This window comes from Phasianus colchicus, chromosome 1 (assembly GCF_987193195.1).
Source record: "Phasianus colchicus chromosome 1, bPhaCol1.hap1.1, whole genome shotgun sequence".
Lineage (NCBI taxonomy): Eukaryota > Metazoa > Chordata > Aves > Galliformes > Phasianidae > Phasianus > Phasianus colchicus.
Genome location: NC_143436.1, coordinates 173,391,525 through 173,404,943, shown reverse-complemented (window position 1 = coordinate 173,404,943; position 13,419 = coordinate 173,391,525). Strand labels below are relative to the sequence as shown.

The 13,419-nt window shown below is 38.5% G+C and overlaps 2 long non-coding RNA genes across 3 annotated transcripts in view; one reads left to right on the top strand and one right to left on the bottom strand.

Moving 5' to 3' along the window:
- Nucleotides 1–13,151, top strand: part of LOC116244230 (uncharacterized) — a 73,997-nt gene extending 60,846 nt beyond the window's left edge. The window contains exons 4-5 of one of the 2 annotated variants that reach the window (XR_016462611.1): nucleotides 7,688–10,295; nucleotides 13,030–13,151. This is a non-coding gene — a long non-coding RNA (uncharacterized LOC116244230). Of the gene's footprint in view, nucleotides 1–7,687; nucleotides 10,492–13,029 lie in introns of those variants that run through there. The other variant, XR_016462610.1, reaches the window with a different exon arrangement.
- On the bottom strand, nucleotides 6,974–12,993 carry LOC116244237 (uncharacterized). Its single transcript, XR_004170143.2, has 2 exons — nucleotides 12,648–12,993; nucleotides 6,974–7,207 (listed from the first exon to the last, which is right to left on the bottom strand). It is a non-coding gene; the product is annotated as an uncharacterized LOC116244237 (long non-coding RNA).
- Nucleotides 13,152–13,419: the final 268 nt, after the last annotated feature.

The following is a 13,419-nucleotide window of genomic DNA, read 5'->3' as shown; positions in this document are numbered from 1 at the left end:
GAACAAACTTTCATTACGCACACAACACCTTCAATAATCCCGGACTTGATTTTTTTTTTGTTTTCTGATACTGCTTTACGTCTTTTATGCATATTCCTGTAATCGGCTATTTTTAGTATTGAATGCCCTTCCTTGGTAATTTTACAAGGACATTTTTTGTTAAAAGGCAGCATAATCTGTCATTTAAAGAGCCACATTCACAGGATTGGCATCTTAGTTGTAAGCCTGTGAAAAACTTAGTTCCCTTGTACTTTGCTTTTATCCCAAGCGGATACATGTATAAGTGAGAATAATCTGCTTAGAAATGAAAATCTTCCAAGTTTTTCATCCATTCTTCAGAGCTCCCCTCTTCATTGCAGCTCCACCAGGCACACTGGACGGAGTTTCCCAGCCAGGCAATGCTGAATGCAGGTGAAAGATCTACTTGGGATTTGTAGTTTACTTACCTCTCTGGCTTTCCTATAATGTTCAGCTTGCTGTCTGAACCCTTTCCATGCTTGTATTTCTCTGGATTGATAGAGTTGGTGACAATGTCCTTATACAGGCTCCGTGGTAGCTATTTGAAACTTTTTGGCACTATGTATTGTACTTCTGGCATCACTTAAATTTCATCAATAAGTGCAACTGGTTTGATAGTAAAACTGCTGTTAGAACCTGAAAATACATGCAGGAATGAAGTAAGACAATGTCCTGAATTTTGCTAGGGGTAACCAGGGAGAGAACTGTTGAGCTCATTGTTTCCATTTCAGTTACTTTCAAAAAATAAGAAATGACATTGACATCAAGAGTTTTTCTCCTTAAAACTCCTGTGGGTTCTGACTCAAAGAGCTTGTGGTCTGGGCCAGCAATCACAGTGAACATGGCTCAACTTGAGGGGTGCAAGTTGATGTAAATCTATTAGATCTGCTTATCTTCATTTCTGGATCTCAAAAACTACAACCATGAGGTCGTAGGATGTGGTCTTCCTGTCTGAGTTCCTGCTAAAGTGTTTCACTGACACCTTGGTTTGTCACAATAACAGAAAGAATAGTGTGTGATGAATCCCAAGGGGCTGACAGTGAGACTGAACTTTGGAACTATCTTACTGGAAATCAGGCATGTTCAGAAATGACAGTATCATCTCTCCCAGTCAGTCTTCCCAGCCCTTCTGAGTACCTGACCATGTTTACTCTCCATACACAAAATAATTTGAGAGACACATAACTGCCTGTCCCCATTGCTTCTTTCTTCTCTTCAGCATATAATAAAAATTAATCAATTAATTAATTAATAGTTAATGAAAGGAAAGATTGCTACAATCCAAGCCTGGGATCATTTCTAGGAACAAGGAAAATATGAGCTTAAAAAGGTTGGGCTTGGAAAAATTAGACGCGAGGGAAGAGACAGTGAAAATGATGTTAATTTGCAAATGTAAAAATATTAACATGAATACCATGGTTGGGAGCCAGGAAAAAAAAAAAAAAGAACCACAAACACAGGCAAAGAAACCCTAATATTATATATTTACCACTTCCATAGCAGAGAACTAAAGAGAAGCATTTGTGAGGAGCAGTTCAGCACATTGTAGAGTCTGTTTTGTATTAGTGAGCATCTGGTTGCTTGTCTGCCATGCTTTCTTATTGCACAGCTGTTTATATATTTTATCTGGAGTGAAACTCAGTTTTAAAAAGGGAATTGAACCTCATTCATTACTAGTGCCCCCAGTTCATCCAGATGTACTTGAATGATTTACTACTGATACTGTCATGTAGCATATATAAGACTATCTTGCATCCCTTAAAGAAAAAAACTATCACTGACTTCAGGACTTGGCATTGTCTGCTCTGATCTGTCCTCACAGCACTGACCCATCAGAAATTTCTTAATAATATTAATTCTACCTTGGGAACTCTTGCTACTGAGCTTTTGTGAATGGGTTGATTTTGGTACTGGGAACCACTGGCTGATGAGACACTACTTTGCTGCAAATAGCTTGAGAAGATCTGCAAGCATGTCCAGAGCCAGTGCATCTTCCCAGGAAAGCTGCAGTCCCATGACAAACTCGGGCATGACTCTGTAATTGGGAAACATTCTCATGGTTCTTTCAAGGGCATATTTTAGATGAGACAGATAACTTTCAGGAAAAAGGTATTTCCCAGAAGTATCTGTCAGGTTGTTTGTTAATAGGAAAAAGTGACATAAACTCCTTCTTAAGATAGTATTTGAAATGTGAATTTCTAAAAATAAAATTTAAAAATTAATTGCAGTGGGTGGAAAACATAAATCTGAAAAGACTTATCAGAAATATGAAAAAGACATGGGTCTAATCAACTGATCCTCCATGGTCCATGATCCTCCATATTATGCCTTGTGTTTTACATATGATATATCTGAGGATAGCAGAAAGGGCCTCATTGTAACTATATATTTAGTCTTCTCACTGACTTTAGATATGCTGAGTTAAGCAGCAGCTTTTTATCTTGCTCTGAAATTTGTAGAGATATGAGCAGATCAGTTTATGCATAGTAAGTTATTATGCTGAGCTTCAAAGAACATGGAAGAAGGAGATGTTTAATTCTGCAGTTTTAGAATTAAAACACATTTCATTGTCTTTTTATTTCTGTATGTATTTTTAACTGAAGAAAACTACAAATGTCAACTTGAGGCTTGCATTTGCCTTTTCTGTCAAAACAAAAACGTTTATCTAATCCTAAATTCTTCTTTGACTTCTTCCTGCCCATTTTATGTATCTACTTTTAAAACACACGTGCAGTTTGAATAATGTACACTCTGTACTGTACAGGTACTGTACTCTTCATCAGTTTTATTAATTATCTTTTTTCATTAAGAACATCTGCTGCCTGGGGTAACAGAGGAAGTACTGGTTTGGCTCCGAACTGAAGAGATGAAGAATGTCACACCTCTGCTTGTAGTAACTGTGGCTTATTTTTTCTTCCATGTCTTCATGTTCATCTCCCCAGTAATATGCAAATAGGAACAGGAATATGAAACTTAAGAACTGGATTGCTCTGAACTTTGAGCCAACTAAACCACATTTTTTTATTGCCTTTTTTTCATTTCCAAGAAAATTTTGCAACCTAGGGAACTGAAATGACAATCAGCTGAGTTTTGATATGCCCCAAATAGCTAACCAGAAGTACACAGAAACAGTTCTTGTAATTACTGTATTTTAGTTATAATTATGCTAATAGTTATTTATTATTAAATTATAATTATTCATAATTACTCAACAGTTATTTATTATCCCAATAACAACAACAACAACAATAATAATAATAATAAATATGATATTGATCTTGAATAAAATAATAGTTTGGTCCCAAGTCAGTAGTCCTTTTGTGGTTCCTACCTGAATGTGCTATGAGTTTGTGTTTGAACCCTGAGACCGAGGGCTGGATAGCTGAATCTGCATGCATTAGAGGTGATCCAAGTGAACAAAGCCCTATGACAGAATTATTTCATGAAAGAGATGCCAGACCAGAGTGTGGAACACACCAAATACTACAGCTGCTCTTGTGTCTGTCTGTCCTGAAGCAGAATTAGTGGGTTTGGTCACAAGCCTTCTCTTAGAAGAGGATAGTTTTGATAGAACACACCTGACTGAGCCTCTACAGTCTGGCCAACAGAGTGAAAAGCAGCATCGCTAGGCTCTGTCTCCCATTATTGCTCCTCCCTGGCATAAACAAACCATTCTGTAATTGCAAGAAAGAAGAGCTCTTCTTGAGCAGTCCTGTGGAGAAAGATGTAAAGACCAGAGCAAGATTACTGTCTGCCTTTTTCTCTGTGGCATGATGGACCTACTGACATACACTGGTGAACTTATTCCCAACTTGAATTATCCTGGGTTTTTCTGAAAGACATTTAAAGAATAAATCTATTATCATAGGCAGCATGGTTTCAATAAGGAAAAGTCCTCACTTAGTAATTTGATCTCCTTCTATGATAAGGTCACCCATTTGGTGGATGAAGGGAAGGCACTGGACGTAATCTTCCTGGATTTTAGTCAGATCTTCGATACTGTCCCTTGTGACATCCTTCTGGACAAACTGTCCAACTGTGAGATGAACAGGTAAATGCTACACTGAGAGATGCTGAACAGCGGACCTCAATGAGTCATTGTTGGAGGGGGTACATCTGGCTGTCAGTCAGTCACTGGTGATGTTCCCCAGGGCTCAATTCTAGGGCCAGCCCTGTTCAACATTTTTATCAGTGATCTGATGTAGGAGTGTAATACACCCTTAGCAAGTTTGCTGATGATGCTAAAGAGGGAGGTACTGTTGATTCTAGAGGGACGAGAGGCCTTGCAGAGGAATTTAGATAGATTGGAGGACTGTGCAGTCATCCACAGCATGAAGTTCAACGCAGGAAAATGATGAATCCTGCACCTGGGATGGAGTAATGCCAGACATGGACAAAGCCTGGGAGCTGAGTGGTTGGGAAGCAGCTCTGTAGAAAGGGATCTGGATACTAATGGCAGCAAGTTCAGCATAAGCCATCAGAGTGCTTGAACAGCCAAGAGGGCAAACTGCATTTGGGGATGTAGATGATCGGAAGAGGTGTTTTTTCCCCCTGTATTTAGCCTGAGTGCAGCCTCACCTTGAATACTCTGTGCAGTTCTCATCTCCACAGTTTAAAAATAATGTTAAGGTTCTTGAATTCTTCCAGAGGAGGGCAACAAAGCTGGTAGCAGGATGAGAACCATGAGAGGGTGGTGATGCACTGGAACAGGTTGCCCAAGGAGGTTGTGGATGCCCCATCCCTGGAGGCATTCAAGGCCAGGCTGGATGTGGCTCTGGGCAGCCTGGTCTGGTGGTTGGTGACCCTGCACATAACAGGGGGTTGAAACTAGATGATCATTGTGGTCCTTTTCAACCCAGGCCATTCTATGATTCTATGACACTTGGACTGCCCAACCTGGGGAGAAGGAGGCCAAGAGGTGACCTCAATGCCCTCTGCCAATTCATGCAGAGGGGAAGCAGAAGGAGGTGCCAGGCTCTTTTCTCTGTTAAACAATAATGGGATGCATAGGAATAGCAAAAAGCTGTGCTAGGGGAAGTTCAGACTGGACATTAGGAAAAATTTCTTTACTTTGAAGATGTTCAAACACTGGGACAGGGTCCTGGTAAGCCAGTTAATGCCCTGAGTGTCAAGAGGCTTCAGTCTTGCATGAAGTCCTGGATGGAGCAGGGCACTGTAGCTGCTCAGAGAAGCTCATGTCAGTGTATGGGAGTGCTTGTCAGGAGTTTAATACCCCAAATTCCTTCCCTGCCCAGGAGGAATTTCTGGCAGTAGTCCATTCCCAGGCTGCTTTGGGTGGGGATGGGAGTGGAGGGGTGTCTCTCAGAGCACACTGTGTGCAGAGCTGCCAGCAGTGGCAGACACCCCTACCAGCCTGCGGGAAAACTATCATTCAGCATCTTGGGAAAACATCCTTGAACTTGTAAAGGTGTTTTCACCTCGGGGCATAACATCATTGGCAAAGCCCATGGCACAGGGTCTGCTCCCAGCTTCTGCCAGTGCTCACCTTCCCTCCCTGTGTGCCCTGTACAACCAGTTAAGAAGTTAGGACCACTTTCAACACATGGCTCAGTTGCACCCTCACCCTATACTTCGCAGCTTCAGCAGGTCAGATTATTCCCTCAGCTCTGTCTTTTCCTGCTTTCATTTATGGATGAAGAAAGTACTTACTCTTTAAAATGTAACTGGTGGTTCAGGCTTTAGGAAATCCTCCAATGCAGTTAAAGTAAATTATTTCTTTCCCACATAACTTTTGTCTTCCTGGGCGCCTCTTCTGTAAAAGTCAGCAGGCTCCTGTGGAGGAGCAGATGTAGCCTTTGGGCACTTTGTAGGCTGCAAATGTTGGCAAAAAGGAAGAATGTGGTGACCTTGGGAAAATCATAGTTATTTGTACAGCATGGATACTAATAAGGCAGGACTTAATAAGTTCTGTCATCCCAAACTACTTTGTGCTCAGTCTGGATGTCTCTGCCTCCATGGCAAGTTTTGGCCTCAAACCAGATAATATATCTGCTGACACCAGAGAAAAATGTTTTTTCTCTTTTTCTACATCTGGGACATTTTAGATACTAACATGATACAACTTTTAATTTAGATGTCACATTTAGTTATCAAACAACATTAGAGTTATAACACAACATCTTTTGTGTTGCTTTACCAGCAGATGAAGAAATACTAGTTTAGTAAAAAAAAAATTGCTGAATGTAGCTGTTTGTGCTTCTTTCCGTTACCAGGTCCAAGACAAAGAGCCACATTTCCTGTGTTTTTATCTAGTGAGTGTAAGACTCATATACAGTAGGGGGCTCTGAGTAGTGGTTGTTGTACTATCTTAGAAAAGAGCAGCACACTTTAGTGAGAAGGAATATCGTTATTACTTAGCTCTATGTCTAGTTTAAGTAGGCAGTGAGATATCAATGGAATTTCCATGCTAGTTAACTCCCACCATAACTTTCGTAAGGTAGTACCGAAGGGCAATGAATTACAGAAGTAATCCATGTGTTATTTTAAAGTAGTTAATGACATTCTCACAACCTGATCTAGTACCTGCTCTAGCGGTTGGCAGCACTGTCTGGGGCAGGGGAGTTGGAACTTAGTGATCCTTGAGGTTCTTTCCAACCCAAAGCATTCTATGATTCTACAATTAAAATAAACAGAACAAGGGATGCACATAAATAAATGAAATGCATTAGCATCAGAGGCGTTCAAAGCATTGATGCACAGTTATTCTTACTCTCGCACAGTATATTTGTGCTGAACTGCACCAGGAAATAAGATGACTCTTAGTAATGCAGCTTTGCTAGAAAGGAAGAATAACTGGATGGATTGGAGAGGACAGGGTGTTTTAAATGGTCAGGAATTCTAAGATAGATTGGAACATATTGCTGCAGAGTGAATGAAAATTTACATGCTCCTATCACAAAAAAAAAAAAAAAAAAAAAAAAAATCCAGTTACAACTTTCTTTTCACCATGTTCTGCTTTTGCATTTTAATAAGAGGCTGATTTCAAGGGCTGAAATCTCGGTCTGACTATAGCCAAAAATAAAATACTCCTTTTCTTCCATGCATGGACATTGCTGGACATGTCTAGTTTATGCATTTTCAGAAAAGAATGTTTTAATCATCTTTGTAAATCATTAAGTATCTTCCAAATTCACACTCCTGAACCTGCAAATCCAGCCATCACGGGCATCTGAAAACAAGAGACAAAATCATTAGTGGTTTTAAAAGAACATGGCTTTTTTTTTTGGCATAATCTCCAGTTGGTATATTCCACATGCAGAAAAATAATGCACACAGCATTTGAAGACAGCATAACTGTTGCTTAACATAATCTCAAGCATCTAAACATTTTTTTGTTTATTCTAATAGTCAATATTTACAGAAATTACTTTTTTTCCCCATCGGGCAAGAAACATCTGCAATTTCAATATTGAGTTGTTTATGTTCTTAATGGCACTGCAGTTTGTTTTTGAAAATACTTATTGTCGAAGTCAATTAGACATTAATCTTCCCATTCCAATATCTTTCCAAGAAGCGTTGCTTGCAGAAGATGAGCAAAACTGCCCCTGTAAGGGTATAAGGCATATTGTTGGCCCAGGTGAAACAGCTGTTGGTTGGAATGCTAATAAAACAATACTTTTTTTTCTTTTTTGTCTCTGTAATCAAACAGGCCAGAAATGAAAATGAAAAATAATCTAGGCTGTTTGCATGGAAACTTCCTATATGCTTTTGATTACCTTGTGTTGACAGCCCTTTGGATTATACTGCTTCTGATGCCAATTTGCACTGAATTTGCAGACAGAATTTACGAGGTACTGTCACATCTCTAAGCTGTGGGTTTCATACATTCTCATGATGTGCACTGTGTTTTGACAGAAACACTGCCTCTTGGAGAAACTCCCTTTCCTTTCTGAATCTTTTGTCGCCGATGAAAAGTACAGCTCACAGTTTTTGGTACAGTCATAAATCAATATAATATTACTCATTTTTCACTCCTCCAATTCTTCTCTTCAAACATTTTTTTTTTCTGTCCTTTTGCCTTTCAAAACGAATTTCTGCATTAGCTGATTCTCTCTATGATCACTGTCCCCCTTGCCCATGTACCCTTTTCCTTAGGTCTCCTCACTTGGATTTACTGTGACTCTTTCTCTCCACCATGTTGTCCAGAGACCCGTGTGCATTACTTCTGGAGTCTGCTGTTATGCTTGTGGCAGTGAGTTACTGAGGTAGTAAGTCAGAAAACTGTAACACTAGATGAAGTACTAGATTGCAAGAGACATCTGAAATAATGCTTTTAAAGCAAATGCTTTACTTCACATGTTGTTTGTGGAGGAAAGTTATGAACTTTGAAACAGTTATGAGCTTTGAAACAAGACTTTCTGCCCACTAACTGTGTTTAAACCAGAGTTTTGCTGGATCCCTTCAGCAGCATCTGCCCCTCCAGTGATTAGAGCATTCAAGCTCTATAATTGGAGGATTGGTTTATCAGGCTATTGCAGTTAGATATGTAAGCCAGGGATGTAAGGCAAAGAGCTGAGTTTTCGAACACATTTAATGCTGTGTTGGGAACAAATACAGTCTGAAAAACTCCCCGTGTCGGGTAGAGGTCCCCATCTTATAAACACTGAATTTATTTTCCTACTTGCTAACATGTTTAAAAATATTCATTAGTATGCATTCAACTTGGACCAATTGCCATAGCACTGACTTTCAGATCTTAACTTTATTCTAATAATATTCTTCACTCCTATTGCCTCTGGATCTCAGACCAGATTCTCATAGCTGGAAAATCTTGTGCACTTGTACTCACATAAAGCAACACTTATATGATTAATAGCTAAGCCAGCACTTCTAGTAACCACAGTGTTTCTGAAAGCTTGTAATGCAAATGAGGAAATGTCAGCTTGATTTGCATTTTCTGTAGAACCAATGTAATCCAGGATTAACTAAAACCAGTTTAGTAAAATATTTAATACCTGCTGGCTTTAATGTTTTTACATAGTATTTCTGGTTGACTGATTCCTATAAATGAACATTTCAAGCCCATTCACAAAATATAAAAACTTTGTATGCATCCCTATTAACATACAAAATGATATTGCTTAAATCCATCCGGTTACATATATAATGACATCAAATAAAAATAACTCAAAGCTCAAAGGGTGCTATAAAACTATAGCCTTACTCAGACTTACAAAGTTGTAGACATTCAACCTCAGCAGATATAATTTGATATTTATATGTCCAGAGAGAAGTTACCTATAAGGCCACGAAAGAAATGTTAAGGTGTCTGATTTTAATCTGCTAGATGACAAAGTTTCTTACACTTTCATAGCAGTTTCATGTGGAAGCTGCATTGTATTATAACTGTTAATATCAGGTTTCCTATTTTTTTCAGGTGACGGGAAATTTTTCTCTCTGCATTCACTGTTTTCTCATGAAACAGCTATTAATACTCTAGGTGCAAAAGCCATCTCCCTTCTAGTATCTAAATGTGCCATAACTAAGCTACAGAAGGCAAAGGAAAACAAAAAGAGGAAAAAAAAAGGAAATCAACTAAAATTATTAGTTGATTAGTTGATTATTACTTATTATTAGAAGAGACAATTAGGCACAGATGAATAATAATTTATCATTCATTTCATATGTACATGAAATCACAGAATTTTGTGAGCATGAAAATCTGTATTGGGTTGGAAAGAATTGCTTCAAATCTGTTTTACTGAAAGCATACAGTAAATCTGTGAACTGCTGTCAAGATGACACTTTTCTTGGGACAGCATCCACAAAAGACATGAGCAACTTGATAAATCCAGCCCTGGAAAATCCTCACTGAAGCAATAGCCAAAGTGATAGAGAGAACAGCAACGTGACCAACATTGGACTGGAGGCTTCCAATGGAATGTAAAAAGCCATGAATATTTTGGTCTTGGAATTTGGGTCTTCTCTGAAAACCGAACAAAAATGAGAGGAAAGGAACAACGAATAAGAAACACAAGAGAACACTAAGTTTGGTGGGGGGATTTCAGGGCCTTCTTCTTTATTTTTCCCCCCAAACAAAACTCACTGCAAAGAAGATAGCTCAATCAATTTTCATTTTATCTTAGTGTAAATTTTTATGCAGACCAAACAGTGGATGTGAGGCTGTGGGTGGTGAATTTCAGCAGTGGTGACAGTGATGTGAAAGACAAGCCATGTTCTGGATGGCCATGCAGATGTACATGATTGTGGCATTCAGGCTCTTCTTCATCACTGGTAAAAGTGCACAATTTATTGTGGTGAGTATATTGAAAAACAGTGTTTTGTATCTGAGAATTTGCTTTATCAAATAGTGCTATTGTGCTCTTCGTATCTGTAGTAGTTTCCATGGAAATAAAAAGGAGGCACTGCTTTCAGAACAAATTATGCCTGAAGGACTGTAGTGGTGCCATGCTGAACTGATCTAGATTTTTCTCTCTCTTTTTTTTCCTTTTTTTTTTTTTTTTTTTTTCCCCATGAATCTGTCATTATAATTTGTGTGATTTCTTTCTTGTGCAAAAGATTATTGATTCTGGTATCTGATAACTTATTCTGAGACATACCACAGCATCACAATCCTTAAGAGATCCAGATAAGAAATTTCAGGAAAAGCTGTCAGGAGCAAACTAAGTCCCTGCTCCCTGAAGCCTTGTTTAATTCTAAGAGGACAAGATTTCTCTTGAACAATTGAAATAGAATTCCCTCTCAAATATCAAATATTCATCCCTCCGCCAAATAACATTATTAAAACATTCACTCCTCCCCTTTTTTTTTTGTTTATCTTCTATGTACCTTCTACATTCAATCTGCAGTAAAAGCACAAGTTTGAAGAGAGACCTCTGGGAGGCCCCAAAAGGAGAATTGGTCATAAAAGTTTTATCAAATTGCTGCTGAAAACAGGAGTCTTTCCATTAACTGCCCCTACTGAGATAAAACTGTCTCCACACTGATAGAAAATGTTCCTTAAGCTGCAAGTATTAATTACATATGTGATTAATTGTCTTCACCAGAGCTTTTTATGAGGTTTTTCAAAACTCAAGTGAAGAAATCGTCTCAGTGTTTAGTTCACTGAAGAGGTTCATGTTACTGTACAAAGAAGGCAGGTTTTCGTATTCTGAATCTCTCAAAGCTTCTTAGAAATTATGCAGTTCTTGGCAGTTCATTTTTCATCTGAAGTTGAATCTATGATATTTTAAAATTAAATTATTATGGAAAATGAAAATAATAAGTTTCCAATACTCTTACTCAAAGAGGCAAAAAGTGTGATATTTTAAAAGGAATGCAAGCAGAGTTTGGCTCTGAAATGTGAAGTGTAGCTTATAACATTCCTTGGGTATTATTTCATCTAGCATACAGCAGCAAATAAGTTTTTTAATTGAATTTTTTTTTTTTTTTAAATTACCAAGAGATCCAAAAAAAGAGGAGCTTCCAAACACATTGATTTAACTTCTGGAGAGTCCTTCACTGGCTCCTTACTGCCAGGAACAAGATGCTATTGTGTTGATCTGGAGTCATGGCAGGAAAGCACAACAAAGATGAAATCAAAGTTCTGTGTCACACATGTTGGCTGGAAAGCCTTTAGGCAGTTAGAAAGGGGATATTTTTCTCTTCTGCTTTTCATGTTGCCTCTTGTCCAGCTAGTCCTGAATTTACCTGGTGAATGGATGTAAGAAATATTTTGCCTCTTTCTGTGAAAGAAAGTGTATGCAATATTCCTTTTTACTCAAATCAACGTTATGGAAAGTTGGAGTGCCATTGTTTTGTGACATATTTCACTCGATAATCAGCCCCAACCATGATGACTGAATCTAAGCCTCTGGGAGCTTCCCCAGAGAGATGTCTGGAAGATGACATTTGAAAAACTATCATTATTAATTTGGAGGCTTAGAAATGGAATTTAATGCAAGATCTAGGCTAGCTGTGTAAGGTTTAACTTAGAAATTGCATGTCTAAAAGTACCTGGCATTGTCATGGTAATGCTTTTGCAAATCAGACTGCTTTTTTGGTATCTCAGCTCGGATGCGTGATTCTTGGCCTTACTTGAAAAGTGTAATGACCTCAAATCTCTCAGAATTACACGTAATAACAGCTGAAATCAGACAGATTCTTCCATCCTGTGATTGTTAACAATAACTGAGATGGTGCTATTGCATAACATCCATGTGGTCTACTCCTAAAAGTGCCCATACAGTAGAGCCCTGAATACTGTGGGCTTGTCAAAGGTGCATTTGTGCTGCAGCTCACAGGTGAGGACACAGATGAGGCCCGTGGAGTCTGCACACCTGATCTGAATGTGAACCTGTGGCAGTAGGTGATGCTGCACAGCTTCCATAACTTTATGTTATGCTAGGGCTTCTTGCAACCCACAGCCATACCATGCAATGCTCATATAGCTACAGGGCAATGTGACAATTCTCTGCATTGGAAACCTGTGTATCAGCTCTCCCAGCTTGTCTCATTGCAGAAATACTTGCCAGCTGGTGTCTGCTGCAGCAGGAGAGGTGTTCCAGGGAAAGGTGGTGGAGCAATGGAGTATTGCAGAGACCACAAGACTTGACACAAGTCTGATAGTACATAGATTTTGGCATGCAAAGACTCTGCTGCAAGCCTACCTGCTCTGCCACAGGTAGCTGACATCTGCTAACATCTGATTTCAGAGCAAAACCATCTCACCTGGAACATTTTTTGGATCAAAACATAAAGTTAAGGACTCTTAGAAAAACAATAGCCAGGATCATACTTCAAACTCCTCTAAACTGAGGAGTTGGACCAGATGGCCCTCAGAGGTCCCTTCCAACTCTAAGGATTCTATGATTCTATGACAAAACAATACTTGCTCAGAGTAATAGTTTTGTTTCAAACTCTTTTCTACTTATTCTGAATAGGGAGAGGATCTGAAAGCAATTTTAATTGTGGAACAAAATTTTAAAATAAATGAGGTGTTCTGAATATTGAATTAACTTTAATAGTGTTTTTTTTTCTCAACATAATCAGACACATGCAAATATCTCACTGCCCTCAAAACCGCATCACCTACTGGAGCAGGAAACTAACTAATTTGAAGTTTTCATCACTTTTAACCACTGAGACTAGAGGTATGATATCTTTGCAATGTTTTCTCTTACTTTTGCAATATTCCTCCTAAATTAGTTATACGAAAAGTTTAAAAAAAAGGAAGCAAAAGAAAAAGAACAAAAGCAAAATTAGAGCTTTCTCACATTTATTAATTCTTTGGAAATAAGTTTGAAGATTTAATTAAAAACAAAAGCTGAAAGAGTTTTTACACTGAAATCTTCTGTGGAAAAATTGAAACTTTCTATTTTGAAATTGTTACACAAAATGCACTTTAACTGAAACCAAAGCAAATATCTTTTTCTTTTTTCA